Below are 27,998 nucleotides of genomic sequence, written 5' to 3'. Positions count from 1 at the left end.
CATATTGATAGGATAGCATCTTGCAGTTGATGGAGATTTGTGGGATGCACATCCAGGGCACGAAGCTCCCATTCCACCACATCCCAAAGATGCTCTATTGAGTTGAGATCTGGTGACAGTGGGGGCCATTTTAGTACAGTGAACTCATTGTCATGTTCAAGAAACAAATTTGAAATGATTCGAGCTTTGTGACATGGTGCATTATCCTGCTGGAAGTAGCCATCAGAGGATGGGTACATGGTGGCCATAAAGGGATGGACATGGTCAGAAACAATGCTCAGGTAGGCTGTGGCATTTAAACGATGCCCAATTGGCACTAAGGGGCCTAAAGTGTGCCAAGAAAACATCCCCCACACCATTACACCACCACCACCAGCCTGCACAGTGGTAACAAGGCATGATGGATCCATGTTCTCATTCTGTTTACGCCAAATTCTGACTCTACCATCTGAATGTCTCAACAGAAATCGAGACTCATCAGACCAGGCAACATTTTTCCAGTCTTCAACTGTCCAATTTTGGTGAGCTCTTGCAAATTGTAGCCTCTTTTTCCTATATGTAGTGGAGATGAGTGGTACCCGGTGGGGTCTTCTGCTGTTGTAGCCCATCCGCCTGAAGGTTGTGCGTGTTGTGGCTTCACAAATGCTTTGCTGCATACCTCGGTTGTAACGAGTGGTTATTTCAGGCAAAGTTGCTCTTCTATCAGCTTGAATCAGTCGGCCCATTCTCCTCTGACCTCTAGCATCAACAAGGGATTTTCGCCCACAGGACTGCTGCATACTGGATGTTTTTCCCTTTTCACACCATTCTTTGTAAACCCTAGAAATGGTTGTGAGTGAAAATCCCAGTAACTGAGCAGACTGTGAAATACTCAGACCGGACCGTCTGGCACCAACAATCATGCCACGCTCAAAATTGCTTAAATCACCTTTCTTTCCCATTCTGACATTCAGTTTGGAGTTCAGGAGATTGTCTTAACCAGGACCACACCCCTAAATGCATTTAAGCAACTGCCATGTGGTTGATTAGATAATTGCATTAATGAGAAATTGAACAGGTGTTCCTAATAATCCTTTAGGTGAGTGTGTGTGTGTATATATATATATATATATATATATATATATATATATATATATATAGAAAGAGGGAAAGGAGAAAATGTTCACTGCGCACTGCCTAACAAATTCTAAATCCTAGCAGAGGAAAGAAAGTTTCTGACAGGCTTGTGAGACACACAGTACAGTTTGCTCTGAAGAAAATGGATCTGATGACATGCTGGTGATGCGTCTATTTATAGCCTGGCCACAGGTGCATCTAATGATCTCACCAGCCGAGGCTATAAATTCCGGTCAATGTTCACAGCTAGTCACAATGCAGGATTGTTCCCAAAAGCGCTTAGCAAAGTGCAGCATCATAGTGAAGCTTTTTGTAAAGGGAACATTGTAACGAACCCCGCTCCTCTAGTTCTCCCCACTTCATCGAGCTCACAGGCTCGCTCCCCGAGCTCACACGCTCACTCCCAATCACCCCCCTCTGGCTCTCATGCACGCTCCCAATCACCAGAGTATTAGTTTCACCTGTACTCGTCCCAATCACCTGGTTATTCGTTTCACCTGCACCGCTCGTTTTTCCCCTATATATATCACAACCCTTTCGTTTCACTCTTGTTGGTTATTGTTTAGTTTACCCCTTCGCTTTGCCAGCTCTAGTGTTCCCCTAGCTCCCCTGTCTATTCAACTCGCTTGATTACCCGTTCTACTATTCTGACTTCCCCGGCTTTGACCCTACGCTTTCCTCGACCACTCTTTCGTAGATTTGCCCTTTACCATATCCTGATTTCCCGGCCTCGACCTTGCGCTCCCCCTGACCACTCTTCTTCTGAACCTTACAGAAGACAGTCACAATGGAATCCATGGAGGATGGATTTGCACAGCGCTTTCTGCCCAAGGATCTACGGTTGGGAAACACGACCAGGCACTCACGGCTCAGGGACAGCAAATACAAGAAATACTGCATACGGTACGTACTATTTCCGATCAGTTTTTACCAGTTCCTCCTGTGTCTGTCCCTGTGCCCGTTGATGTTCCCACCGCATTTCCCAGCGCCGCGAGCTTTCAACCCCCCGAGCGGTTTGACGGTTCGTCGGAAGCTTGTCAGGGGTTTTTAATGCAATGCACTGTTTATATGACATACCACCCCCTTTTGCGCACTGAGAGTGAGAGAGTACACTTTGTTATCTCCCTGCTCTTGGGCAAGGCACGGCAATGGGCCACTGCATTATGGACCGCCGACAGCCCCCTTTTGATGTCGTATGATCAGTTTTGTCACCAGATTGCCGTGGTTTTTAATCACCCGGCAGCTGGCAGAGATGTAGGCAGCCGCCTCGTGTTTTTAAAACAGGCGTCATGCACAGCCGCTGCCTACGCACTAGATTTCCGCACCCTTGCCGCGGGTAGCGGGTGGAGCGACCCCACTTTGTTGACTGTATACCGCCTGGGTTTGAATGACCGGCTCCAAATGGAATTGGCATGCCGAGGAGAATCGCTGTCACTGGAGAACTATATTCAGCTCTCCATCACTGTGGATAACCTGCTTCGGGGCCGTGCTTGTCGGAGCCCCTCTGTCGTCCACGATCCTTCTATGGGTCTCAACCCGCCCAAACTCGTTACTCCCGAGTGCTCTTCCACATCCGAGCCCATGCAACTTGGTCGCGCTCCACTAACCCAAGCAGAACGAGCTAGATGGTTGACACAGAGCCTCTGCCTATACTGTGGCACCCCGGATCACCGAATTGACTCATGCCCAGCCGGTCCCCGGCGTTCCCTCTCCAAAAGTCAAGTGAGAACATCTGTCTTTCTCAACGTTACCCAGAAACAAGTCTGCCTCCCAGTAATGTTGAGTTTTAACAATGTCTCTTTTTCTACCCCAGCCCTAGTGGATTCCGGGGCAGCGGGAAATTTTTTAGACAATGGCTTGGTCCAGAAACTATCCATCCCACTCAGTCCGGTCGTGCCACCTCTCAGAGTTAACTCTCTAGATGGGGCACCTCTCGGATCGGGTCTCATTTCCTTCCGGACCATGCCATTGTCCCTCCAAGTGGGCTTGTTTCACATGGAGCTCATCCAGTTTTTTATAGTGCACTCACCCAGAGACCCTGTGGTTTTAGGCCACCCCTGGTTAGCGCTTCATGACCCCCACATTTCCTGGCGCACGGGGGAGCTGTTGCACTGGACCAACCACTGTTTATCACACTGTATTTCCCTTCCGGTGTCCTCCACCTCCGTAGAGAGCCCCGAAGTGAGATCCCCTGTCTCCATCCCTCCTGAGTACTCTTCCTACGCTGATGTGTTCGAGAAGACCCAGGTTAGTCTTCCCCCCATCGTAGCGTGGACCATCAATATCCTTCCGGGGTCCCCACTCCCCAAGAGCCGAGTGTACCCCTTAACATTACCCGAAACCAAGGCCATGGAGGACTACATTGACGAGGCACTCAGTCTAGGCATCATCCGGCCGTCCACCTCCCCAGTGGCATCCGGCTTCTTTTTCGTGGGCAAAAAGGATGGCAGGCTTCGCCCCTGCATCGATTACCGGGCCCTAAATAAGGCCATGGTGAAGTTCGCCTACCCCCTACCTCTCATCCAACCGTCCCTCGAGCAGGTCAGTAAGGCGAAGATCTTCACCAAGCTCGACCTCAGGAGTGCATACAACCTTGTACGCATCCGCAAGGGGGACGAATGGAAGACTGCGTTCATCACCACCAGGGGGCACTACGAGTATTTGGTGATGCCGTACGGCCTCGCCAACTCCCCTTCAGTGTTCCAGTCATTTATGAACGACGTCTTCCAAGACGTGCTGGACCTCTTCCTCGTCGTCTACATAGACGACCTTTTAATTTACTCCGCCACACTCTCTGAACACACCATCCACGTCTCGAAGGTGTTACAGAGACTGCGAGAGCACGACCTGTTCGTGAAGGCAGGGAAGTGTGCCTTTCACTGCCCCTCCGTCTCCTTCTTGGGCTACGTCCTGTCTGCGGGAACAATGGAGACCGACAAAGTCGCCGCAGTCCTATCCTGGCCCGAGCCTAGTACGCTCAAGGAGCTCCAACGGTTCCTGGGTTTCGCCAATTATTACCGGCGTTTCATTAGAGACTTTGGCAAGATCGCCGCGCCCCTCACGTCTCTCACACGAGGCAACCCGAAGTTCCTCACCTGGAACGCACCCGCCCAGCAGGCCTTCCAGGCCCTAAAGGAGGCCTTCACGACCTCCCCAGTCCTTCGGCAGCCCGATCCCACTCTCCTGTTCGTGGTAGAGGTAGATGCCTCAGAGGAAAGGGTGGGAGCTGTACTCTCCCAACCACACGAGACACCCGCTAAACTATACCCATGTGCGTTCTACTCCCATAAGCTGTCCTCCCCCGAACAGAACTACGACGTCGGGAATAGAGAGCTGCTGGCCATCAAGCTGGCCCTAGAGGAATGGCGCCATTGGCTGGAGGGCTCTAGGTTCCCCTTTGTCGTTTTCACCGACCACAAGAACCTAGAGTACCTCCACACAGCCAAGAGGTTGAACCCTCGACAGGCCAGGTGGGCGATGTTCTTCACCCGGTTTAACTTTTCCGTTACTTTTTGTCCGGGCTCCCAGAACCTCAAGGCAGACGCACTCTCTCGCCTTTTCAACCATGGCTCGGAATCCCCTGAGTCGGAGACATTTCTCCCCACGTCGTGCGTCGTCGCACCCGTTCGGTGGGAACTGACGGAGGCCATCCTGCAGGCTCAAGGCGACGAGCCCGCACCTCCTCAAACCCCCCCAACAAGATGTATGTCCCCACCATTATTCGCCCTCAGCTGATGCAGTGGGTTCATACTTCCCTTTGTTCTGGCCACCCAGGGATTACCCGTTCTACCGAGCTACTCGCTAGGAGATACTGGTGGCCCTCACTCAAGGACGACGTTCACGACTATGTCCTCTCATGTCCAGTCTGTGCCCAGTCCAAAACACCTCGTCACCTTCCTGCAGGTCTCCTCCAGCCGTTGCCGGTACCTGACCGACCGTGGTCCCATATCACCATGGATTTTATCACTGACTTGCCCCCCTCCGACGGCCGGACCGAGATTCTTGTGGTCATTGACCGCTTCTCAAAGATGTGCCGCCTAATTCCCCTACCCGGGTTACCCAACGCGACACAACTGGCCGACCTTATGATTACCCACATCTTCCGAAACTTTGGGATTCCCGAGGAGATCACCTCTGATCGGGGTACCCAATTCACGTCTCGCTTCTGGCGAGCCTTCAGCAACAGACTGGGTATCCAACTCAACTTCTCCTCGGGATACCACCCCCAAACCAATGGCCAAACCGAGCATCTCAACCAGGAGATAGGCAGGTACCTGAGGGCCTACTGCGCCCAGAACCAGGGCAGCTGGCACACCTATCTCCCCTGGGCCGAATACGCCCAGAACAGCCTGGTCAGTTCCTCCACTCGTCTCACCCCCTTCCAATGCATCCTGGGCTACCAACCACCTCTTTTCCCGTGGGAAGCTGACCCCAGCGACGTTCCGGCGGTGGATGCCTGGGCCCAGAGGTGTGCCCAGGTCTGGAGAGCCACCCATGATCGGATACAACGCTCTACCCAGATCCAGAAGTCTAAGGCAGACCACCGACGCCGCCCTGCCCCCCTGTTCCATCCGGGCCAAAGGGTTTGGCTCTCGACCCGAGACATCCGCCTCCGTCTCCCATCAAAGAAACTAAGCCCTAAGTATGTCGGCCCTTTTAAAATTATTACACGAATTAACCCTGTCATGTACAAGTTACTTCTGCCACCCCGCTACAAAATTTGTCCCGTGTTTCATGTCTCCCTTCTAAAGCCAGTCTTCTATAGCCCCATGTTCCCGCCCACGGCAGCCCAAACACCCCCTCCACCACTCGATGTCGGTGGTCAACCCACCTATACGGTCCGGGCCTTGCTAGACTCCTGACGTCGGGGTGGCGAGTTGCAGTATCTGGTCGACTGGGAGGGCTACGGACCTGAGGAACAGTCGTGGGTACGATCGAGAGATGTCCTGGACCAGACTCTCAAGCTAGACTACCATCGCCAACATCCCGATCGTCCCGCACCGCTTCCCAGAGGTCGCGCTCCTCGCAACCGAGCACGGCCATCCGTAGCAGAGGGGGGAGTACTGTAACGAACCCCGCTCCTCTGGTTCTCCCCGCTTCATCGAGCTCACAGGCTCGCTCCCCGAGCTCACACGCTCACTCCCAATCACCCCCCTCTGGCTCTCATGCACGCTCCCAATAACCAGAGTATTAGTTTCACCTGTACTCGTCCCAATCACCTGGTTATTCGTTTCACTTGCACTGCTCGTTTTTTCCCCTATATATATATATCACAACCCTTTCGTTTCACTCTTGTTGGTTATTGTTTAGTTTACCCCTTCGCTTTGCCAGCTCTAGTGTTCCCCTAGCTCCCCTGTCTATTCAACTCGCTTGTTTACCCGTTCTACTATTCTGACTTCCCCGGCTTCGACCCTACGCTTTCCTCGACCACTCTTTCGTAGATTTGCCCTTTACCATATCCTGATTCCCGGCCTCGACCTTGCGCTCCCCCTGACCACTCTTCTTCTGGATTTACCCTGTTGTACTTTTGCCTGCTAATAAATAAAAGCAGTTTTCATCGACATTGTGACTGTCTCTTCTTGTGCGGGTGAGAAACATAAAGGCTATCAAGAGGTGAAAGTTGTTTTTTTATTAAATGTGCTCCATCTGTTTGGAAATGTAACATGCACATACTGTTCTGATAAGCTTCGACAAGTTTCTCGTAGTGCTTTGCATTTTCTTTCCGCCATAAAAGATCCTTGTCTGTTGGTATGTATGACTCTAACAAGAACTGAATACCAATAGAATTAATTAATAATCAAAATATTTCAAGTATTGCCACATTTGGCTCTTCTTGAAAGCACACATCAATGACGCCATCAAAGCTCCTTGCTCTCATACAACACTTTGAATACACACATCCACAGTGCCCCCCAGTGGAATCAATTGTAACTGCAATATTTAGTGAGCGATTCAAAGGGAAATTACAGTAATTCAGCATTGCCTGCGGCAGGCAAATTGCAAAGGAAAATCAATTTGATATTCAAGTAGTGATTTTTAATAGTTAACTAGGTGTTGAAGAACTCAATTAGTCGATTAATCATGCACATCCCTCATTTCTCTGAAGTTCTGGATGTTTCTGCTATGCTTGCTTGAATTCATGATTTAAGATATGCAATAAGTGTCCCTGCTGTTTTTGTAATGCAAGTCAGTTATGCAATGTGGCATGCTAAACATGAATCATTTATCCATCAGATGACTAACACTGGTCTGCTATGCAATTAAATGCTTTAAATCATCAAGTGGGAATTTACTACCTTTATAATTCATCATACATTTTAATAAAGATATTAAATTAAATGTTTTACTTTTATCTATTACTGATATCAAAAATGATTTTACTACAGTAAATGTAGAACTGTTTGGCTTAGCTAAAATTTGCAACAGTGCATTTAATGTGAATTGAGCAAACTTCTTTATTCTATTATTCAATTATTTATAGACAATTTCACATAAATTAAAGGGATAGTTCATTGAAACATGAAAGTTAACAAAAGTAAACCTTTCGTGTTCCATGGAAGAAAGAAAGTCATAGGAATTTGGAACAACATGATCGTTGAGTAAATGATGACACAGTTTTCATTTTGGGGTTAACTATACATTTAAATATGCTTTAGAACTGCTGATTATTAAGATCTTTCTAACAGTCAAAGCAGGTCAGAGAAGATTCTGAGGAAGTTCTGTAACAACACGAGAGTGAATATTGTTGTTTTTACTTTGAGTTGTGCAATGTGCATGCTCACTCATCTGTGTGTTAATTTATGTATTAATTAATTTTCTGGAATGGAGGTTTTGCTCTGAGTCATAAATTGCTTTGACCACAGAATCACATTGTGGAAAAAGTGCACATAACACACACACACACATGCACGCACGCACAAACACACACATCATCTTATCAGCTCACAAGCTCCTTCGTCTACACTGATCTTCCTGTATGTTTATTGGTTTTTCTGTCACTGTTTGCCAGGTTGTATATCTGAGGTCAGTAATCTCATCTCACAGATCTGGAGGCTCCTCTGTGCATACAATATTTGTGTGTATTGTGTATGGGCTCTCTCCCTCTCTCTCACTTTGTTCCAAAATCTAATGTGCTGCCTACCTAACATTTTAAGGCATCATGGACAAAAAAATCTAATTGTAATTATTTGGGAAAATACTGCAATCACGATTTGAACTGCTATATTATGAATAGATTGTTTTTTAAATGTGTGATTGCTTTTAACCAAAATTAAACCATGTTTTGCCCATGCTCTACTGTTGACCAGAAATACCGTTCTTGAAAGGTATTCACACTTGAGTCCACCTAAAAAGAGCCAAACTAACTAAATATTTAAATCAATGAAAAACAGGAAGAAAAAGAAACATTATCACATTGCATCTGTCCACTTTGCAAATGTTTTTGTCCAATTTGGGAAAGGGTCAGCTCACTTTTCATCATAAGTTTTTGAAACCAAGTCAACTTGAATATTTTATTATTGTAATATAATAATAATTTTAAGTTAAGATATTATTATAGAAATAGTTTATTATTGTTATTATTATATTACTTTATTTTGGTGGAAAACTGTAAGAAGTTGCTGTTGTTTGTAGTTGAGTTGACAACAGCCTTTCAATGCAGTGAAATGCTTTCATCTCCCTTCCACAAAAATGCTGTGTCATTGAGTTATTTTAGATTTGTATAGAAAATTGTAGTGGCCTAATACAGTGAGGAAAATATGTATTTGAACACCCTGCTATTTTGCAAGTTCTCCCACTTAGAAATCATGGAGGGGTCTGAAATTGTCATCGTAGGTGCATGACCACTGTGAGAGACATAATCTAAAAATAAAATCCAGAAATCACAATGTATAATTTTTTAACTATTTATTTGTATGATACAGCTGCAAATAAGTATTTGAACACCTGAGAAAATCAATGTTAATATTTGGTACAGTAGCCTTTGTTTGCAATTACAGAGGTCAAACGCTTCCTGTAGTTTTTCACCAGGTTTGCACACACTGCAGGAGGGATTTTGGCCCACTCCTCCACACAGATCTTCTCTAGATCAGTCAGGTTTCTGGGCTGTCGCTGAGAAACACGGAGTTTGAGCTCACTCCAAAGATTCTCTATTGGGTTTAGGTCTGGAGACTGGCTAGGCCACGCCAGAACCTTGATATGCTTCTTACAGAGCCACTCCTTGGTTATCCTGGCTGTGTGCTTCGGGTCATTGTCATGCTGGAAGACCCAGCCTCGACCCATCTTCAATGCTCTAACTGAGGGAAGGAGGTTGTTCCCCAAAATCACGCAATACATGGCCCCGGTCATCCTCTCCTTAATACAGTGCAGTCAGCCCTGTCCCATGTGCAGAAAAACACCCCCAAAGCGTGATGCTACCACCCCCTGCTTCACAGTAGGGATGGTGTTCTTGGGATGGTACTCATCATTCTTCTTCCTCCAAACACGGTTAGTGGAATTATGACCAAAAAGTTCTATTTTGGTCTCATCTGACCACATGACTTTCTCCCATGACTCCTCTGGATCATCCAAATGGTCATTGGCAAACTTAAGACGGGCCTTGACATGTGCTGGTTTAAGCAGGGGAACCTTCCGTGCCATGCATGATTTCAAACCATGACGTCTTAGTGTATTACCAACAGTAACCTTGGAAACGGTGGTCCCAGCTCTTTTCAGGTCATTGACCAGCTCCTCCCGTGTAGTTCTGGGCTGATTTCTCACCTTTCTTAGGATCATTGAGACCCCACGAGGTGAGATCTTGCATGGAGCCCCAGTCCGAGGGAGATTGACAGTCATGTTTAGCTTCTTCCATTTTCTAATGATTGCTCCAACAGTGGACCTTTTTTCACCAAGCTGATTGGCAATTTCCCGTAGCCCTTTCCAGCCTTGTGGAGGTGTACAATTTTGTCTCTAGTGTCTTTGGACAGCTCTTTGGTCTTGGCCATGTTAGTAGTTGGATTCTTACTGATTGTATGGGGTGGACCGGTGTCTTTATGCAGCTAACGACCTCAAACAGGTGCATCTAATTTAGGATAATAAATGGAGTGGAGGTGGACATTTTAAAGGCAGACTAACAGGTCTTTGAGGGTCAGAATTCTAGCTGATAGACAGGTGTTCAAATACTTATTTGCAGCTGTATCATACAAATAAATAGTTAAAAAATCATATATTGTGATTTCTGGATTTTTTTTTTTTTGATTATGTCTCTCACAGTGGACATGCACCTACGATGACAATTTCAGACCCCTCCATGATTTCCAAGTGGGAGAACTTGCAAAATAGCAGGGTGTTCAAATACTTATTTTCCTCACTGTATATGTACAAATATGCAAATGTTCAATTAAAGTGAGTCTGGAGCAGTTTAAATATTATGTGCTCAGTGCATGTTAGCACACCGAACCGACACTCAGTGCACCAGATAGATAGAATTTGTGTGTATCGAGCACAGAAACATTGTGAAAACACACGTGTAATATTCTGACCCTTTTAGACTATTCATTTATTTAATTTCATTATAGCGAAATCGCAGCCCTCGCGGTTTGATAATCACACTGGGCCATATAGTGATTTCAAATGTATTTATAACTCTTTATACAGATTTATTGTTCAGCCCTAGTAACAACCCTGATATGTGAAGGCTAATAATTATGCTATAAGGTACCTTCTTTTGGCCAAAAAAAAAAAGAAAGTCTATTTAACCAAATGTGGAAATATACTATGTATTTTTAAGCTTATTAGAGTATCACGTTTTCAGCTTAGTGTGGCAGGGCGTAGGGCCTGTGATTCCGCATACCCGGCCCCTAATTAGGGTGATTATGCCCCAAAGGAGGAGGCGAGAACTGGCTTAACAATATAAATAATATTTTAATAATAAACTTAAGCAAAAAGACAAACACACACACACACAGGTGTCGCACCGCCGTCTCTGGTCTCCTTTATCCCTCTCGGGCTTAATCAGCCTATAGGGCCTGGTGTGCGGAATCACGGCCTGGCCCCACCCTCCACCCTGCCACACTTAGCAACATGCTAATATAAAATTATTCAAAACCATTGTGAGCCGAATTTTCAATGTCTCTTCATATGAGGAGCGATATTTGTATACTGCACAGATTTCCTTTCAATGTAGAGTGTTCAAAAATCAATCTATTATCAGGTTAAGATGCTGACTTAAAAGGCAATTGTCAATTTAGGGAGCTCTGTAGGCTTTGGACAGAGCCTTATTCAACTCTTTCTGTTGTTTAAAGGGTTTTTCACTCAAAAATGAAAATTCTGTCATCATTTACTCACCATCATATTGTTCCACAGATGACTTTCTTTGGGTCACAAAAGGAGATGTAAGGACTGACAATCACTCACATTTCATTACATCTTTTTTCCATACAATGGAAGTGAATGGTGAATAAGGATGTCATTCTTCCCATCATCATCTTTTGTGTTCCACAGAATAAAGAAAGTCATATGAGTTTGAACCAAAATGAGGGTGTCAATGTCAGTGGTGATGCAATTTTCATTTTTGGGTTAAATATCACTTTAATTAGTCCCTTGTCTTTAATGCAGAAAAGCTTAAGTGTGGTGCAGGACTTGTATAGAATAATGGCAGGATTAATCTTGGCTCATGTCTTGCATGCAAACAGGCAAGGTGGAGAGAAAAGGACTCTAGTCTTTAAAGCCCTGTTCATAATTTGCTTTGTGCTCCTCGGGACAGGCATTTTGTTCAGACACTTGAGCCAGAGCTGACCTTCTGGCATGAAAGAGCAGCAGTGTTGACCTCTCTTCTTCAACCATTATTATTCTGGGCCTCTACCTTAAAGGTACAAACTCATATTTAAGGCAACGAAAAGAATAAGGCAATCTTTCTTATCTATTGTGAATCCTTCTTTCCTGGTATATCTCTCTCTCTTTTTCTCTAGGATGGCATTTGTGAGTTTGTGTCTCTTGCTTGAGTCCTGATCATTTGATACCATGAACCAAAATAAATAGTTTATCTTAGGGCTAAATGATTATGACAAAAATCATAATTGCTGATTATTTTTTCTTTGATATTGTAAGTATTGATTAATTGGATGTTACATGATCCATCCTGCCGAATGAATGTTAAATCATACATCCTGACCCACAATACCATGAATGTTAGATCCAGTCTCCCGCTTGACCTCGCTCTCTGTCAGAAAATATCCAAATATCAGAGTTTTGTCTGGAATGAATGAATGCTACAATGCTTGAAACTGTAATTTTTTAAAAAATAAAATACTATAAAAAGTTTAAAAAAGTATAAAAAAAGTTTTTAGAAACTAAAAACAAATGTGTACTTCTGGCTCCAACAAGCACAGAAAGAGACGTGGAAGGCCAGATGTACAACTAAACAAGAGGAAAAGTACATCAGAGTCTCTAGTTTGAGAAATAGACACCTCTCATGTCCTCAACTGACAGTTTCATTTAATTCTACCCACTCAACACCAGTTTCATGAACAACAATAAAGAGAAGACTCAGGGGTGCAGGCCTTAAGGGAAGAATTGCAAAGAAAAAGCCACTTTTGAAACAGAAAAACAAATGGGCAAAGAAACACAGACATTAAACAACAGATAATTGGAAAAGATTGTTATAAATCTTTTTACAAAAGATTTTGTGGGATCAGCTAGACGGTAAGATGCATGAGAAGTGCCCGACAAGACAGCCACACCTATGGAAAGTGCTACAGGAAGCGCGGGGTGAAATGTCACCTGAGTATCTGGACAAACTGACAGCTAGAATGCCATGGATCTGCAAAGCTGTCATTGTTGCACATGGAGGATTTTTTTTTATGAGAACTCTTTGAAGTAGTTTAAGAAGTTCTGATATATTTTTCAAATTGTAATAGTAATTTTTCACATTATTAATGTCCTGACTATACATTGTGATCAGCTGAATACCACTTTGGTGAATTAAAGTACCAGTTTCTTTCCATAAGAAGAATATTTGTACATTATTCCAAACTTTTGGCCGCCAGTGTAAATAAATTATTAAATATAAAGAAATATGAAAGAATTAAAGAACTACATAAATGGAGTACAACAAAGATATATATTTGCTCTCTTGAAGCTGCACACACACTCAGGTTCCTTTTAAAACCTCAAATTTGATCATTAGATCCATAAAGAATTTACATTTATATATATATTTTTTAGTTTTTGATTGGCATATTCCTTAAGTAGACAACACAATCAAAACAATCTGAGAAAGTCTTTGTTTTATTAATTTTTTGCTGTTTTATACATTTTATAATTTATTATATTTATATCACTAAATCAAGACTTCTTAGAAGCATGGAAAACATTAATCCCATTCTCTGTGCACCAGACTGCTTAAAAATTGCTCATCGGGACCGGTTGTTATTACTGATAGGCTTATAGACTAATTTAAGCATCCCTGATTCACTGTTTAATCAATGCGCACAACCAACACATCTGTGATTGGTTATATGCTCAGTGCTGCATAAAACATGTACATTTTAATTTAAATAAATTATTTGTTTGACGTAATGGGAGTAGACCACTGATATATAAATAAAACTGGGACGCTGATGCAAAGTTAAGCTGCCAGCAGGAGGTGAAGCCACCAGAAGTGATCAGTCATCTTAGTATGCCCAACATCTCATAGAGTGTCAATGACTGACAGGAGAAAACACCCCCACTTCACTGTCTCCGACCTGCGGATACGACAGTTGCATTTCGCCCTCTAGTGACAATCATGTTTAATGTATGATTTGCTTATTATGGATAATATTCATTGCGAGGGAGAAGATATATGCGGATTGCAATGTCAGAGCATTCACCTGTCCCGGTGTTCAGCCTATCAGTGCAGCACAACAATCACCAAAGGAAGGGGGAAAACTGTCCACAAGTTGTAATGTACATAGGAAAAGCTGTAATATCTAACTTGTTTAGAGTGACAATACGTCCTTACCCTCAAAAGAGACTAAAAAAGTCAGAATGGGATTTCGAAATCGCCTTAAATGACCGGGAATTGCTTGTTTTCATATTGCTTTGATCTCTGTAGTCAGTTTAATTCATTGTCCTCCAGTCGAACCAATATCAGTTAATTTTAACCTGCTTTGCTTTGCGTGTCTCTCTCAATCTCAACACCCACTGCATGTGTGATAGAGGAAGAGAGAGTGAGCACTCTTATTCAAGTGACTGCGAGAACACTTGATAAAAACATTAAACAAGTAACTGAACAAACACTTCGATTATCACAATAAATAAGTCTAAAAATGTCTGTTTGTATTTCACCTCAGTTTCAGCTGATATGTTTATATTCAGCTGATCTGTTAAGTTTTTTTTCGGAGCCGAGCGGTTGTGTGATCAGCGAGCTAAAGTTACTTACTGTTCCACTCATCTCTGTTGAGCGTATGCTGTTGGAACTACGGTGCATATCAGCTGCTTTCTCCTTCTCTGCACAGCTTTGCCCCTGGGCGCTTCGACAGCGCTTCTAAAAGAGAATGTTTTTCTGTAAAAGAGTTTAATATCAATAAAAGAACAATACACAGCGGCCCCCTGAAACGCTCGTTGACTTCCGTCCAGGCTCAAGGTGAGAGCTGCTCGCCTCACAGCCAGTCTGGCCAACTGTACCTCCCTAGCAAACATATGCAGAGCAGCGCGCTGGGCAACATCCAATACCTTTGCGAGATTTTACAATCTCAGAGTTGAGTCGGTCTCGTCCCTTGTTTTGTCAGGTCTTAGCTGGTAGAACTCAACAAATGACCGGGTGTACCGTTTGCCCCTAGCGCCTTTTCCCTCCACTGAGGCGATCACGTGCGCTCTTATCCCAGGAGATCCCACTAACTCGGCTCCCTGGATGACTCCTCCCTAGCCCTCTGGTCTGCAAATTCAGCAGAGGAATTCCACGATCAGACCCACTACGGGTACTAAAATTACTCTGTACTGGAATACAGAGTTTGACACATGATTCCCTCCTTTTATACCTGTATGTCCGGGGGAGGGACATGCAAATTCTGTCTGCCAATTTCTCATTGGCCCTTTCTCAAGTTCAGAGGTAACTGAGGCTTTCAAATAATTCCCTAGTGTCACTTCATTCGACACAATGTCTCGATCCCCCCATCAGGAAATGGAGGTTACAACAGTAACCTAGACCTTTTGGCAAGTTGTTTCGGACATCTACTGTGCATGATGAGTAATTTTTCCAACATTGTTTACAGATAGATTGCTTCACTTGTAATTGATTATATCACAATTCCAGTGGGTCAGAAGTTTACATACACTAAGTTAACTGTGCCTTTAAACAGCTTGGAAAATTCCAGAAAATGTTGTCAAGCCTTTAGACAATAACCAATTAGCTTCTGATAGGAGGTGTACTGAATTGAAGGTGTACTTGTCAATGTATTTTAAGGCCTACCTTCAAACACGGTGCCTCTTTGCTTGAAATCATGGGAAAATCAAAAGAAATCAGATTGACTGTAGAAAAAAATTGTGGACCTTCACAAGCCTGATTCATCCTTGGGAGCAATTTCCAAATGCCTGAAAGTACCATTTTCATCTATACAATCAATAGACAAGTATCTATATCCACAGTAAAATAGGTCCTATATTGACATAACCTGAAAGGCTGCTCAACAAGGAAAAAGCCACTGCTCCAAAACTGCCTTGAAAAGCCAGACTACAGATTGTAAGTGAACATGGAGACAAATATCTTACTTTTTAGAGAAATTTCCTCTGGTCTGATCCAGCAACTTATTGTGAGAAGCTTGTGTGAGGCTATCCAAAATGTTTAACCCAAGTTAAACAATTTAAAGGCAATATTACCAAATACTAACAAAGTATATGTAAACTTCTGACCCACTGGTAATGTGATGAAAGAAATACATTCTGAAATAATTAATTATCTCTACTATTATTCTGACATTTAACATTCTTAAAATAAAGTAGTTATCCTAACTGACCAAAGACAGGTAATGTTTTCTACAATTAAATGTCAGGAATTGTAAAAAAATACTTTAAATGTATTTGGCTAAGGTGTATGTAAACTTCTTTTTTTAGCTTTTTAACTATATACACAACTTGCTCAGGTTTTCAAGAAACAGGACAAATTCCATGTGTAGGATGTTTGAGTTGTAGGGATGTACATGCAGATTTCAGGTATAAAATTGGTGATTGAATGACTAATATTTACTGGCTGAAATTAGATGATTTCATATTAAGTTGGAATGTTTTGGCATAGCAATAGGCACAATGGCTTCACTGATATGACATCATGAACAATCCAGTTTTATATATATATATATATATATATATATATATATATATATATATATATATATATATATATATCTCAGTGGAGTAGACCTTAATTAATTGCTGTAATCAAAAATATTCACAATTTGTTAATTGAGACAACCGTAATTCTAATATCGACTACTTTTTAGATTAATTATGCCACCCTTGTTTCTTTAGTAAAGTAGAAGACAAAGAAACAGAAAATGTTACAAAAATGACTCTAAATGCAGTTGCCATGGTGATTACTAACCTTTGTATAAAAGGTTTTTGTCTTTTCCGTTTTTTCAGATTTGTTTTCTATTCCTAAACTGGTTAAACTGGCATGGGTGTTTGTTTCTTTTTTGTTTAAACTTTATCTGTCTTGCTCCATAACTGTCGCTGTTTCGCCACTGTCCGAAAGGCACTTACAGTTGAAGCCCTGTGTAGGTGAGAGAGCACATTCCCTGTCTTGCTTCCAACGCCCCCGTGCTTGCATGCATGAGACGAACTCAGTGTGCAGCCAAGCAGAAAGCATAGATTATTAATAGAGCAGATAGAGCCTTTGGTTTCAGGACCAGAATTATAGACAGGTACACAGTGATCTGGGGTAAGTGAGGACGTGTGGATTGTATTGTTGCCACAGAAACAGCATTTATTTTATGATTCCTTTTTGAAAAGAACAGCAATGCTGGTCACCAGCATATGTTGTGTTTTGGTTGCTGGTCCCTGGCATGGAATGCTTGTATGTCCCTACGAGGCTTTTGAACTAGCTTAACCACCAGCTACACAAGAATGCAAATTCCACATTTTTGGACATGTTATGCCACCTATTTATTATTCATGAGCCAAGCTGTTAAAGGGAGAATTTGCCCCCCAAAAATGTAATTATATTTTGCAGTGGAACACAAAAGATGTTAGGCAGATGGTATCCACAATCACTATTTACTGTCATTGTATATTTTTCCATATGTCCACAAGTCCCATAAGTTTACCCTAAATATAAGTTAAGTCCCTAAATTTTTTTCCTAACACATCTCCTTTTGTTTTCCATTGAAAGAAAGTCATATGAGTTTGGAATGACATGAGGATGAGTAAATGGTGACAGATTTTTCATTTTTGTGTAAACTAATCCTTTTGTTTGTAATGTAATGTTTGCAATGTGTTCCACTCCATTTTTCAGATCATTCCTACACCCCTGACTATACATCTTTTCTCATTTTATTGCTTTGGAGATGTGATTGTCAGTTTCACTCTTGTCAGGTACCAAAAATCCATCCTTTTCACTGTTCCAGAGAGGGAAGATGCCAAACACAAACTTAAAATCTCATTCTGTGATGCACTAACCACAGTAAGAGTGAGAGAAGATGAGGCAAATGCATTGTAGGTCATCAGTTATCTGTCTGTTTTCCATCTGACCAAAGAAAGGAGCTGCTGTAAGATAAAGCAGATTTTACTGTCAGACACAGTAAAGAGCAGACTTGCTGATGTTTTCTTTTTCTTTCTATCTTTCTGTCTTTGCATTTAGGCTATTCCATCCAGTCAGATGAATAGGCAGGTTTGATCATGAAGATTTGCCCCTGGAGCACAACATTCATGAGGGATAGAGAGAGGGAGTGAATAGGAGAGAAAGAGAGAGAGCGCAAAAGAACCCTGACAGAGCTATTCATGAGCATCTTCTACCACAATGCAAATGAAAGGTCTCTTGTATCTGCTGAGTTCTATTTAAAATGTTTGAAAAGCAGCATGAAGACTTGCTCTGGGAGATACTCAGAACAGAACTCAGGAAAGACAGGCTGAATGGACAGGAAGTGTGTGTGTGTGTGTGTGTGTGTGTGTGTGTGTGTGTGTCTATATATATATATATATATATATATATATATATATATATATATATATATATATATATATATATAATGTATTCCTGTATGCATATGTTGCTGTGTATGTAAAATCTGTCAGTACAGAGTGCAGTGTCTCATCATTCCAGGGCTTCCCAATCCACTCTCCTCACTCACACTCTCTTGAGCCACAAGCTATGGAGCTTATCAAAAATCTGATTATTAAAAATCCACTTATCGATTCCGATTATTTCTTAAAGTGCACTTTGCCACACTTTTGCAAGTTATATGCTGCAGTTATATGTTTATGCCCCACTCAGTAAAATTACGGTAACACTATAAAATGTTTTTTTGTTTTACATTTCCTGACTTTTTTTTTATAGTGTTGATTATGTGCTTTGTTTATATTGTTACAACCCCCTAAGATGGACAGGGTCATATGGGGGAGAGGTGGTGTAACATACATACTGGCCAGGGTTACGATTCAGGGGCAGGGTTATGATTTTCGAGACCCTAGCAACTGTCCAACCGGTGACCCCTGGGGCGGGACAATATGGACTTATAAATTCTATATTTTTCAGGCTGCTGATGATATTCAAAACATATTTTGTTTCACAAGAGATTTTCACAAGTGATTTTAAGTCATATTTTTATTCAGCCTAACAGAGCACTGTAGAAAAGTCGATTCAAAATGTTTATTTAAATAAAAATAAAACAATTCACAAAACTAATATATAATATCATATAATATAATTTGTATGCACCAATACAGCAACAAGTAATAAAAAGGCGATTTTTAAATACATATAGTTTCACAAAACATTTGTGATTGAACAGTGTGTGCAAAAACTACAACTTCACTCACTTATATTTTGGAACCTAGTTGAATATGACTTACTATTGTCCAGTCAAGTTTATTATTATAATATGATGCTGAATTAGTGTTATTATTTTGAGGGCTTGTTTTATACAATAATAATATATTTCTGATGCATTGACTTCACCTTCAGCTGGAACTTTTATTTTTACAGAGCAATGATAGTGCACTGCAGTGTCAGTATGTATTTCACAGTATACAATGTTCCTCATTACAAAACTGGCCCTGTATTCACTAAAAGTAGCTCCTAAAGCTGAAATTTAGGAGCAACTCTTAAAATATAGGGGCGTGTCACTCCTAAGTTTAGGATTCATACAATTTTCATCTAAGAGTAATTCATGCATTTTAACACTAAAAGTAGCTCCTAAACCCACAACAGCTTAGAAGTCCTCCTGAGGACTACTAACACCCTAAGGGCGTTTTCACTCTTTGTCCATTTCAGGGGTCTGAGCACGGTTTGCGGGATTTTTGGCCCATATGTGAACAATCCAAATGATTTCAGGGCCCTTTAAAGTGAACCAAACCAAACCTAGACCATCTAGGGAGGTGATCTGAGTATGATTCACTGGCAGCTTGCGGTTTGGTTTGCTAATAACGTGCAATGTGAACACAAAGAGCTCCAGGCTCATGTGATTTTCCCTTTCATGTTATTCCAAACATGTTTGACCCTGACAGGATACTGTACACCAGTAATGATGATGCACAGAGAAGAAACGCGACAAGCTGCTTATTCTGTTTATATGGAGATGACAGCGCAATTTGCTGATGAAAACTATTTTTAACTCCTCACAAAACACCTGTACTAATGCAAATTTATTTTATTTTAAGGGTATTAAACATGTTTAATAATCTCATATGTTAATATTTAGAGATAATTGTACTCTTAACATTTAATATAGCCATAACAATAATAATTATCATACATTTTATCTTTTAAAAAGTGGTCTGGGTTCCACAAAAACAACACAGTGTGAAAACAACTGTAATGGGTCAAGTGGACCAAAAAGAGATCTTAGCCCACTTTCAAGGTCACAAATAGTGTCAATGCAAAGAGAACTGGTTCCTTTTTCACTCAGTTCACTTTTTGGCCCACTTAAAGGGGTCTGAGTTTGGTTCTTTTAAAGAGGACCTAAGTATGAAAAAGATATTATAATATTATGACACTGACTGTTTAAAAAGGCATCACGTGAATCACAATTGAGTCTATGTATTTAATAATATAATATTGTAATATTATAAATGTTGACATTGACCTTTAAAATGGTATCGTCTGAATCAAGAGGGTGTTTTTATTAGTTATAGATGCAGTTACCTCTCCCACAAACCGAAACAAACTAATTACCATGGAGATAAAGGTTTTGGCAACTCTGCACTCCCTCGCCACATCAAAATAAAACTGTGAAGCACGGATGAATTGAGAATTTCTGCCATCCATCCATCAGCAGAATAATCTATCAAACTAAATATAATATGCCCTCTCCAGACCAGGCCGCACATCGTCCAACAATTTTTTCAGAATAGTTTTTTCCTGTGGATGTGTGATTGCATCTAACGTTGAAGTCAGAAGTTTACAAACACTTAGGTTGAAATAATAAAAAAAAAATTGTAACCACTCCACAGATTTCATATTGCCAAACTATAGTTTTGGCAAGTCATTTAGACATCTACTTTGTGCATGAAGTATGTTTCAATTTTAACTGTGCATTTAAGCAGCTTGAAAAATTCAAGAAAATAGGTCAAACGTTTAGGCATTTAGCCAATTAACTTCTGATTGAATACTGGGCTAATTGGAAAATTAGAGTCAAATGGAGGTGTAGCTGTGAATGTATTTTAAGGCCTACCTTCAAACTCTGTGCCTCTTTTCTTGACGTCATAGGAAAATCTAAAGAAATTAGCCAAGACCTCAGAAAACAAAATTGTGGACCTCCACAAGTTTGTTTCAATCTTGGGAGCAAATTCCAAACACTTGAAAGTTTGCAAGTGCACATGGGGACAAAGATCTTACTTTTTGGAGAAATTTCCTCTGGTCTGATGAAACTCAAATCAAACTGTTTGGTCATAATGATCATCGTTATATTTGGAGGAAAAAGGGTGAGACTTGCAAGCTGAAGAACACCATCTCAACCGTTAAGCATGGAGGTGGCAGCATCATGTTGTGCACTTCACAAAATAGATGGCATCAAATGGAAGGAAAATTATGTGGACATATTGAAGTAACATCTCAAGACATCAGCCAGGAAGTTAAAGCTCGGTCACAAATGGGTCTTCAGAATGGACAATGAACCCAAGCATACCTCCAAATTTGTGGCAAAATGGCTTAAAGAAAACAACGTCAAGGTATTGGAGTGGCCATCACAAAGCACTGATCTCAGTCAATTTAATATTTGTGGGCAGAACTGAAAAAGCATGTGTGAGCAAGGAGGCCTATAACCTGACTTAGTCACACCAGTTCTGTCTGGAGGAATGGACCAAAATTCCAGCAACTTTTTGAGAAGCTTGTGGAAGGTAAACAATTTAATACTAACAAAGTATATGCATACTTCTGACCCACTGGGAATGTGATGAAAGAAATAAAAGCACACTGGGAATCAATCAATCAATCAATCAATCAGTCTGTCTGTCTGTCTGTCTGTCTGTCTGTCTGTCTGTCTATGTTTCATCCAGATGTATTATTCAGTCATCAAAACAAACCTACCCCACATAACAGAGTTGAACAACAGAAAATTAACACAACACAAACTCAGATCAAATTATGTACAAAAAAACGGTAGTTGTAAATGCATTGTGACAGGATTTTTCTTTCCAGGAGCACAGTGGAATTAAATAGCTCTGGTCATGTGACTATTTGAACACTCATGCAAAAAGTCTGCACTGTCATTTACAATTGACAACTCTGTGCAAAATACATCAAAAACTCCTTTTATACCTTAGTCACAATTGTAATCGGTGGGATTAAATGGGTTGATGAATGTGTAGATTACCAGCAGGGTTCCAGCAATGTGTCCAACTTCTTCATTGGCTAGTGCACATTCAAACAGAGACAATGTGACAGAAGCTTGGAGACAGCTGCATATGCATATTACGTGGCCTGCATAGGGCATCAACTCCCTAGGTGGGCACCATAAACTCCACCGACTGGCAAGTTATATGTTATTCAAGGACCCAGTAGTAGTCGCGGAACACAGACAACCGCCTCGTGCTCACACTTTCATTCTGCACTCACCTCATCCTTTCATCCTCGCAACTATCGTACCGCGCCTCACAGTGCAAGGCAGGTGTTCAAATGGCAGCTGTCTTGCCACTGCAATCATGTTACAAAGTTCAGTGATCAATCTGTGCTTTGCTGGCATTTTCTACTGCTGTTCTACATTGATCAAATACTTAACGCAGGTATCAGCATAATGTCGCCCACAATTTGTTTTCCCGACGGTCAACGCATGTAACATTAGCCGTATTTGCGTGAATTTACTTGCTTCTCATGAACTACAGTTTATTCAAAGGGTCATATTATGCATTAACGGTGTAAAAAAACATTGTGGCATTAAACATATTTTCCGTTAACGTGTTAACTTCAGTAGCACTAATGTATATATAAATATATATATATATATATATATATATATATATATATATATATATATATATATATATATATATATATATATATATACACACACAATACTATACAGTATATACACTGATCGCCACAACATTAAAACCACCTGCCTAAAATTGTGTAGGTCCCCCTCGTGCTGCTGAAACAGCGCCAACCAGGATCTCAGAATAGCATTCTGAGATGATATTCTTCTCACCACAATTGTAAAGAGTGGTTATCTGAGTTACCGAAGACTTTGTCAGTTCAATCCAGTCTGGCCATTCTCAGTTGACCTCTCTCATCAACATGGCATTTCCATCCATAGAACTGTTGCTCACTGGATGTTTTTTTATTTTTGGCAACAAAAAAAGCATGGAAAATCCCAGGAGATCAGCAGTTACAGAAACACTCAAACCAGCCCATCTGGCACAAACAATCATGCCACTGTCCAAATCACTGAGATCAAATTTTTTCACCATTCTGATGGTCGATTTGAACATAAACTGAAGCTCCTGACCCTTATCTGCATGATTTTATGCACTGCACTGCTGCCACATGATTGGCTGATTAGATAAATGCATGGATGATTGTTGGTGCAAGATGGGCTGGTTTGAGTGTCTCTGTAACTGCTGATCTCCTGGGATTTTCACACAAAACAGTCTCTAGAGCTTACTCAGAACGGTGCCAAAAACAAAAAACATTCAGTGAGCAGCAGTTCAGTGGATGGAAACACCTTGCTGATTCGAACCAAATCATTATCAAAAGACAAAAATATTTACTGTAGTATAACTGGATAATATATTGTGTATAAGTATCTTTCATGGAGCCTACACAATGTATTTTCAGTAACAAGTATGTTTTTTTGTGGTTTGACAGCTTAAATGAAAGACCTATTCAATGCTACATACAGAGATATTGCATAATAACGTTGCACAGTTACACCAGTTTCACTAACCTCCCTAACGTCACTTTATTTATTCTTGAAAAAGTTCATAAACTGCCATCTATGCTGCTTCAGCTCATCCTGTGTGTGTGTGTGTTTGTGTCAAGGAGCTCTAAAATACTGGTTTGTGTGTGTGTGATTGTGACAGCGACCGACTTCAGTAAATGGCTTATCACCCTCTTGTGGTCTACCAATGCTATTTTTCCAGACTGTTAAACAGAGGCCAATAGGAATTCAGGAGTGAATTGGAAAGCCACCAACTGGGCTTCTGATTTAAATGTCGGCAAATGTTAATATATCAATGCCTCAAAAATATATAGATAAAATAACGTGCCAATCAATAATTGATATATCGATATTATATGGCATCCCTAATAATAACTTTAAGCAGCTTCAAATGTTTGGAATGGACTCTTTTCACACATCTGTGTGCCGCGAAGCCGAAGTCGTCATAGTTGGCTAAACTTGAATGCTTGTAAATGGGGGACAAAAGCAAATTGTATTTTTGTATACTTATTGGCTCCAATAGTAAAATAAATTATCAACGAATATACTTTCACAGCCCCGCGACCCTGTACACAGGATAAGCGGTTGACGATGGATGGATGGATGGATACTTTCACAGCTTTGTAAATGAGGATAAAAATATACAGCGCTGGATAACATCAGTAAAAAGAGGGAAATAGTCACTCCCTCAGCAGCTGTGATAGAAGCCTCATCGCATATGTGGTAACTGATTTTTTTAAACGTATTCCAGAATAATATAATACAAATTGCAATGTTATAAATTTACACTAAATATAAAAAAAAATAAAATTATATATAAAAATATTAAAAAGTTTGCTACATTTTCATTGTTAAAGAAGGCGAAACGCATCATAACAGGTCTCCGAAAAGGGTCCATTGCGGTAATGGGTGAACCTGCAGCACTTTGCCTTCTAAATGCAAGTGAACCGCGCCACAACAGGTGAAAATAGTGTTTCCGCACATCATACAGAATTGCGTGTCACCCCTTCAGTGGTTTGCCATCTTACAGGGGGTCCCCCGACATCCAGGGCCTCACGCAAATGCATGGTGGTTCACACTGCTACTGGCCAGGTTTAAAGATAGATAACCTCTGGAAGGGTAAAATATGTGTGTTGAAGGACTAAATTAAATACATTTGAAATACTATTTATAAAATGAGAGACTACTTAAAATAAAGCTTGAGGAGAGCCAAGAGCACAGATTTTAAAACTAAATCTAAAAGAAGGGCAGCTCTCCTACGAGCTCTACCACACTGAATTCTCAAAAGAGAATTTTTAAAAATAAAAACGAAACCCAAAAGAACAAAGGGAAGACTCTCTCCTTGTTTGCCTTGGACATACACTTATGTTAAATACTGTCACACAGCAAAATTTTAAGATTCAAATTCTCATGCTCTCCTTCCATGGAGAGCCACAGACTGAGGATTTTTTAAAAGTTTCTCTGGTGACTGTAACACCCATATTCATTAATTAGCTCAAACCCTTATCATTTAACCCATAATAGGGTAGTACATCCCAAACAGCATCAGAACGGGGTGAAAGAGAATGATATAAAAACGCATTCCAAGACTGGGCAAAGTTGTAAAAAAATACAAATGAAGCCTCTTAAAGAGTATTCCTAGTCTGTCCTAAGAGGATGACCATGATTTTGCCAAGTACAGTAGGATGTGTTCCTGGTTCAACATCTATTGCTGGTCCTGAAATAACATTCCTTTGAAAGAAACATAGTCCTTACCTTATCTCTAACCCCAAGCATAAACCTAACCATAAACGAACCCTAAACTCAGAGGGAAAGTGTAAAGTGTATCTACTGTAAATGTACTGTTTGTTGTTGTCTTGCTGACAGTGCCTCTTTGGCAGGACTTTGTCTATCTATATGTTTCTGCTGTAGGTTCAATGGACTGAGGGCAACTCAGTTTAAATTAAATGAATATTGTGATATAATGTAATATTGTGATTAAGTCTGTTCCGACTCTGGTTTCAGTGTTTGGGATTGGCAGTCATATTTTCAGGTTCTTCCAGATGTGAGTCTAGAAATTACCTGTTCATACAACTGCTTACATTAGCAGCTTGAATACTGTCTGTAATTTGAAAGAGCAACTTAAATCAAAACCGGATTTCAAAAACCTGTAACAAAAGTGACAGTGACTCAAATACAGGTTTCATAATTGTATGGACCCTTTTCACAAACCTGTTTCCACCTTCTTCAACAACGTAAATGTAGCAAACTTTTTTATATTTCTAATTTTGAAAATATTTAGTGTAAATTTATAACATTGTAGCTTGTATTATATTACCCTGGAATACGTTTATAAAAAATCAGTTACCACAGATGCGATGAGGCTTCTTACGCAGCTGCTAAGGGAGCGACAAAAAATACTATCCAGCACTCTATATTTGTATCTTCTTTTGCAAAGCTGTGAATGCACAATCGTTTATTTATTTTTTTCTTTTGCTGTTTGAAGAAATGGATAAGCTAAATTTTTATTTGTTGTGGTCTCCCATTCACTGCCTTTCAAGTTTACCCTGTTATTCATCTACATCCATTCTCCAACCCAGATATGTGAAAAAGGTTAATTTTGCTGCTGTGTGAGTGTGGCCAAAGTCTTTCTAGCAAGTCAGTCCACTTGCGGCCACTTTTGGAATGCTCCCGGGAAGCTATTTCCAGTCATGAAAGTGCAGCTCCGTTATAAAAGGGCTATAGCGCTTGCCCAAGAGTTGGAACATGTAATATGTTCTGATTGACAACCTTGCTTTGAAATACATCCCAAGGACATGCCACCCAGGGCCTCTTGATCACTAAACAGTAAATTACTTCCTCGAAGTGACCATCACATGTACCCTTCACTAACGGCCTTGTGGAAGGCTTGAGTTGCTCACTTTCATTTGGAACACCCCATCGTGTGGTGTCCTCTTCCTGCAGTGCCCTTCAAGGGTGCAAGAACGCTGTTTGGAATTAACCCATTGACAAAATATTCATACGGGCCATGGAATGTTCATGATTTCAAACTTGTAACTGACCCTGTCTGTCTCTCAAGAAACTATAGACACTGGATGTTTTCTAATAGATTTTTTGAAGTCTGTCTAACGTTTTATCTGCCTTGTTGTCTCTGAAATTCTCTCAGTTTGTGTGTCTGACTGTTGGGCCTGTACAACCTTCAAATGTTTAGCTTTTATAACTATTTTAAACTTTCAGGCCATGCTTTTTCAAGCCAACATCAAAGGTTGTCTTGACACTTTACCTATCTAGTTTAATTTGAGTCTCAGCTCTAGAAAACTCGACTGTCTCTCAACTGTATCCTCTTAAACATTGTATAAATTCATGAGATTGTTATCCAATGTAATGACAATGAACATAAATTTCTTAGTACTGCAGTTAAGGCACTTTTTTTATTTTTAATCATTCTGTGCTTATTTTGTAAACTTTTGTAAACAGAAATATCATTTTTACACTGAAGTGTTCAAGCATGTCCTATAATAACAGTGAAGATAATCTCACTGTATTTCTGAAGACCTGTCAGCAGATTACCGTGTGAAATATTTCCTATAGTGCGTTAATGGTGCAGTTTTGCAGTGACATCACAACCCCCCACTGACGAGAGAGAAGGGATTTGTCCTTTCCTTGGCTAAGCCTCATTATTACACTCACTCGCATACTCAGATAACCCTGTCATGTCTCTCCAGCCTGCATAAGATGGGACTTTACTTCTATATCTGTATAATTACTGGAAGATCCTTTCTAGTTTCCCAGTGGCCATTCCTAAACCAGACATTTACAAACACTACTGCTGTCCATAAAAATACAGTATAAGAAGTGTGCCTTGTGTCTCTTAGTTCTCTTTCTTTCCATCACTTTTTCTCTGAGGCATTGTGTGTGTGTGTGTGTGTGTGTGTGTGTGTGTGTGTGAGAGTGCGCATGTGTGTGTTGAGAGGGCGTATGTGTGAAGAGGGAGTCATGTTCTGTCATCAGTGTTGCAGGGATATGAAATGTCAGCGCTAGGCTGTTGGAGATATCTCCCCCACAGTCACAACACACGCACAGCTGAGCTCTCCAGTGGTTAACGCACACACTGGATCTGTAGCACACAGATCAGAGCATGTGAATCAGCCATTTACATCCTAGTGATCTGACAGGAAGCATATTCTGACACAGCCCTGCTTATATGGTCACTCGCTTATGGGGCAACGTGAGCATGACAGCAGCTGCCAGTTTGTTACTGGGAGTTTATACATGTGTGAATGCCATTGTAAAGACACTTCCGACCATTTACAGAATCAGTTTTCAGGACAGATTTTTAATTATTGTTTTAAAAGGCAA

At 41.1% G+C, this 27,998-nt stretch overlaps 1 protein-coding gene across 2 annotated transcripts in view; it reads left to right on the top strand.

The window, feature by feature from the left end:
- ajap1 (adherens junctions associated protein 1) overlaps positions 1–27,998 on the top strand; it is a 100,492-nt gene that overhangs the window by 20,444 nt on the left and 52,050 nt on the right. The window contains exon 1 of one of the 2 annotated variants that reach the window (XM_052094675.1): positions 1,963–2,019. The exons of the other annotated variant lie outside the window; for it this stretch is intronic. The gene's annotated coding sequence lies outside the window, so the exon portion shown is untranslated. Of the gene's footprint in view, positions 1–1,962; positions 2,020–27,998 lie in introns of those variants that run through there. 2 annotated transcript variants of the gene reach the window in all.

Source organism: Xyrauchen texanus, chromosome 27 (genome assembly GCF_025860055.1).
Source record: "Xyrauchen texanus isolate HMW12.3.18 chromosome 27, RBS_HiC_50CHRs, whole genome shotgun sequence".
Taxonomy (NCBI): domain Eukaryota; kingdom Metazoa; phylum Chordata; class Actinopteri; order Cypriniformes; family Catostomidae; genus Xyrauchen; species Xyrauchen texanus.
The sequence above is the reverse complement of the archived record's forward strand: the minus strand, read 5'-3'. Positions and strand labels throughout refer to the sequence as shown.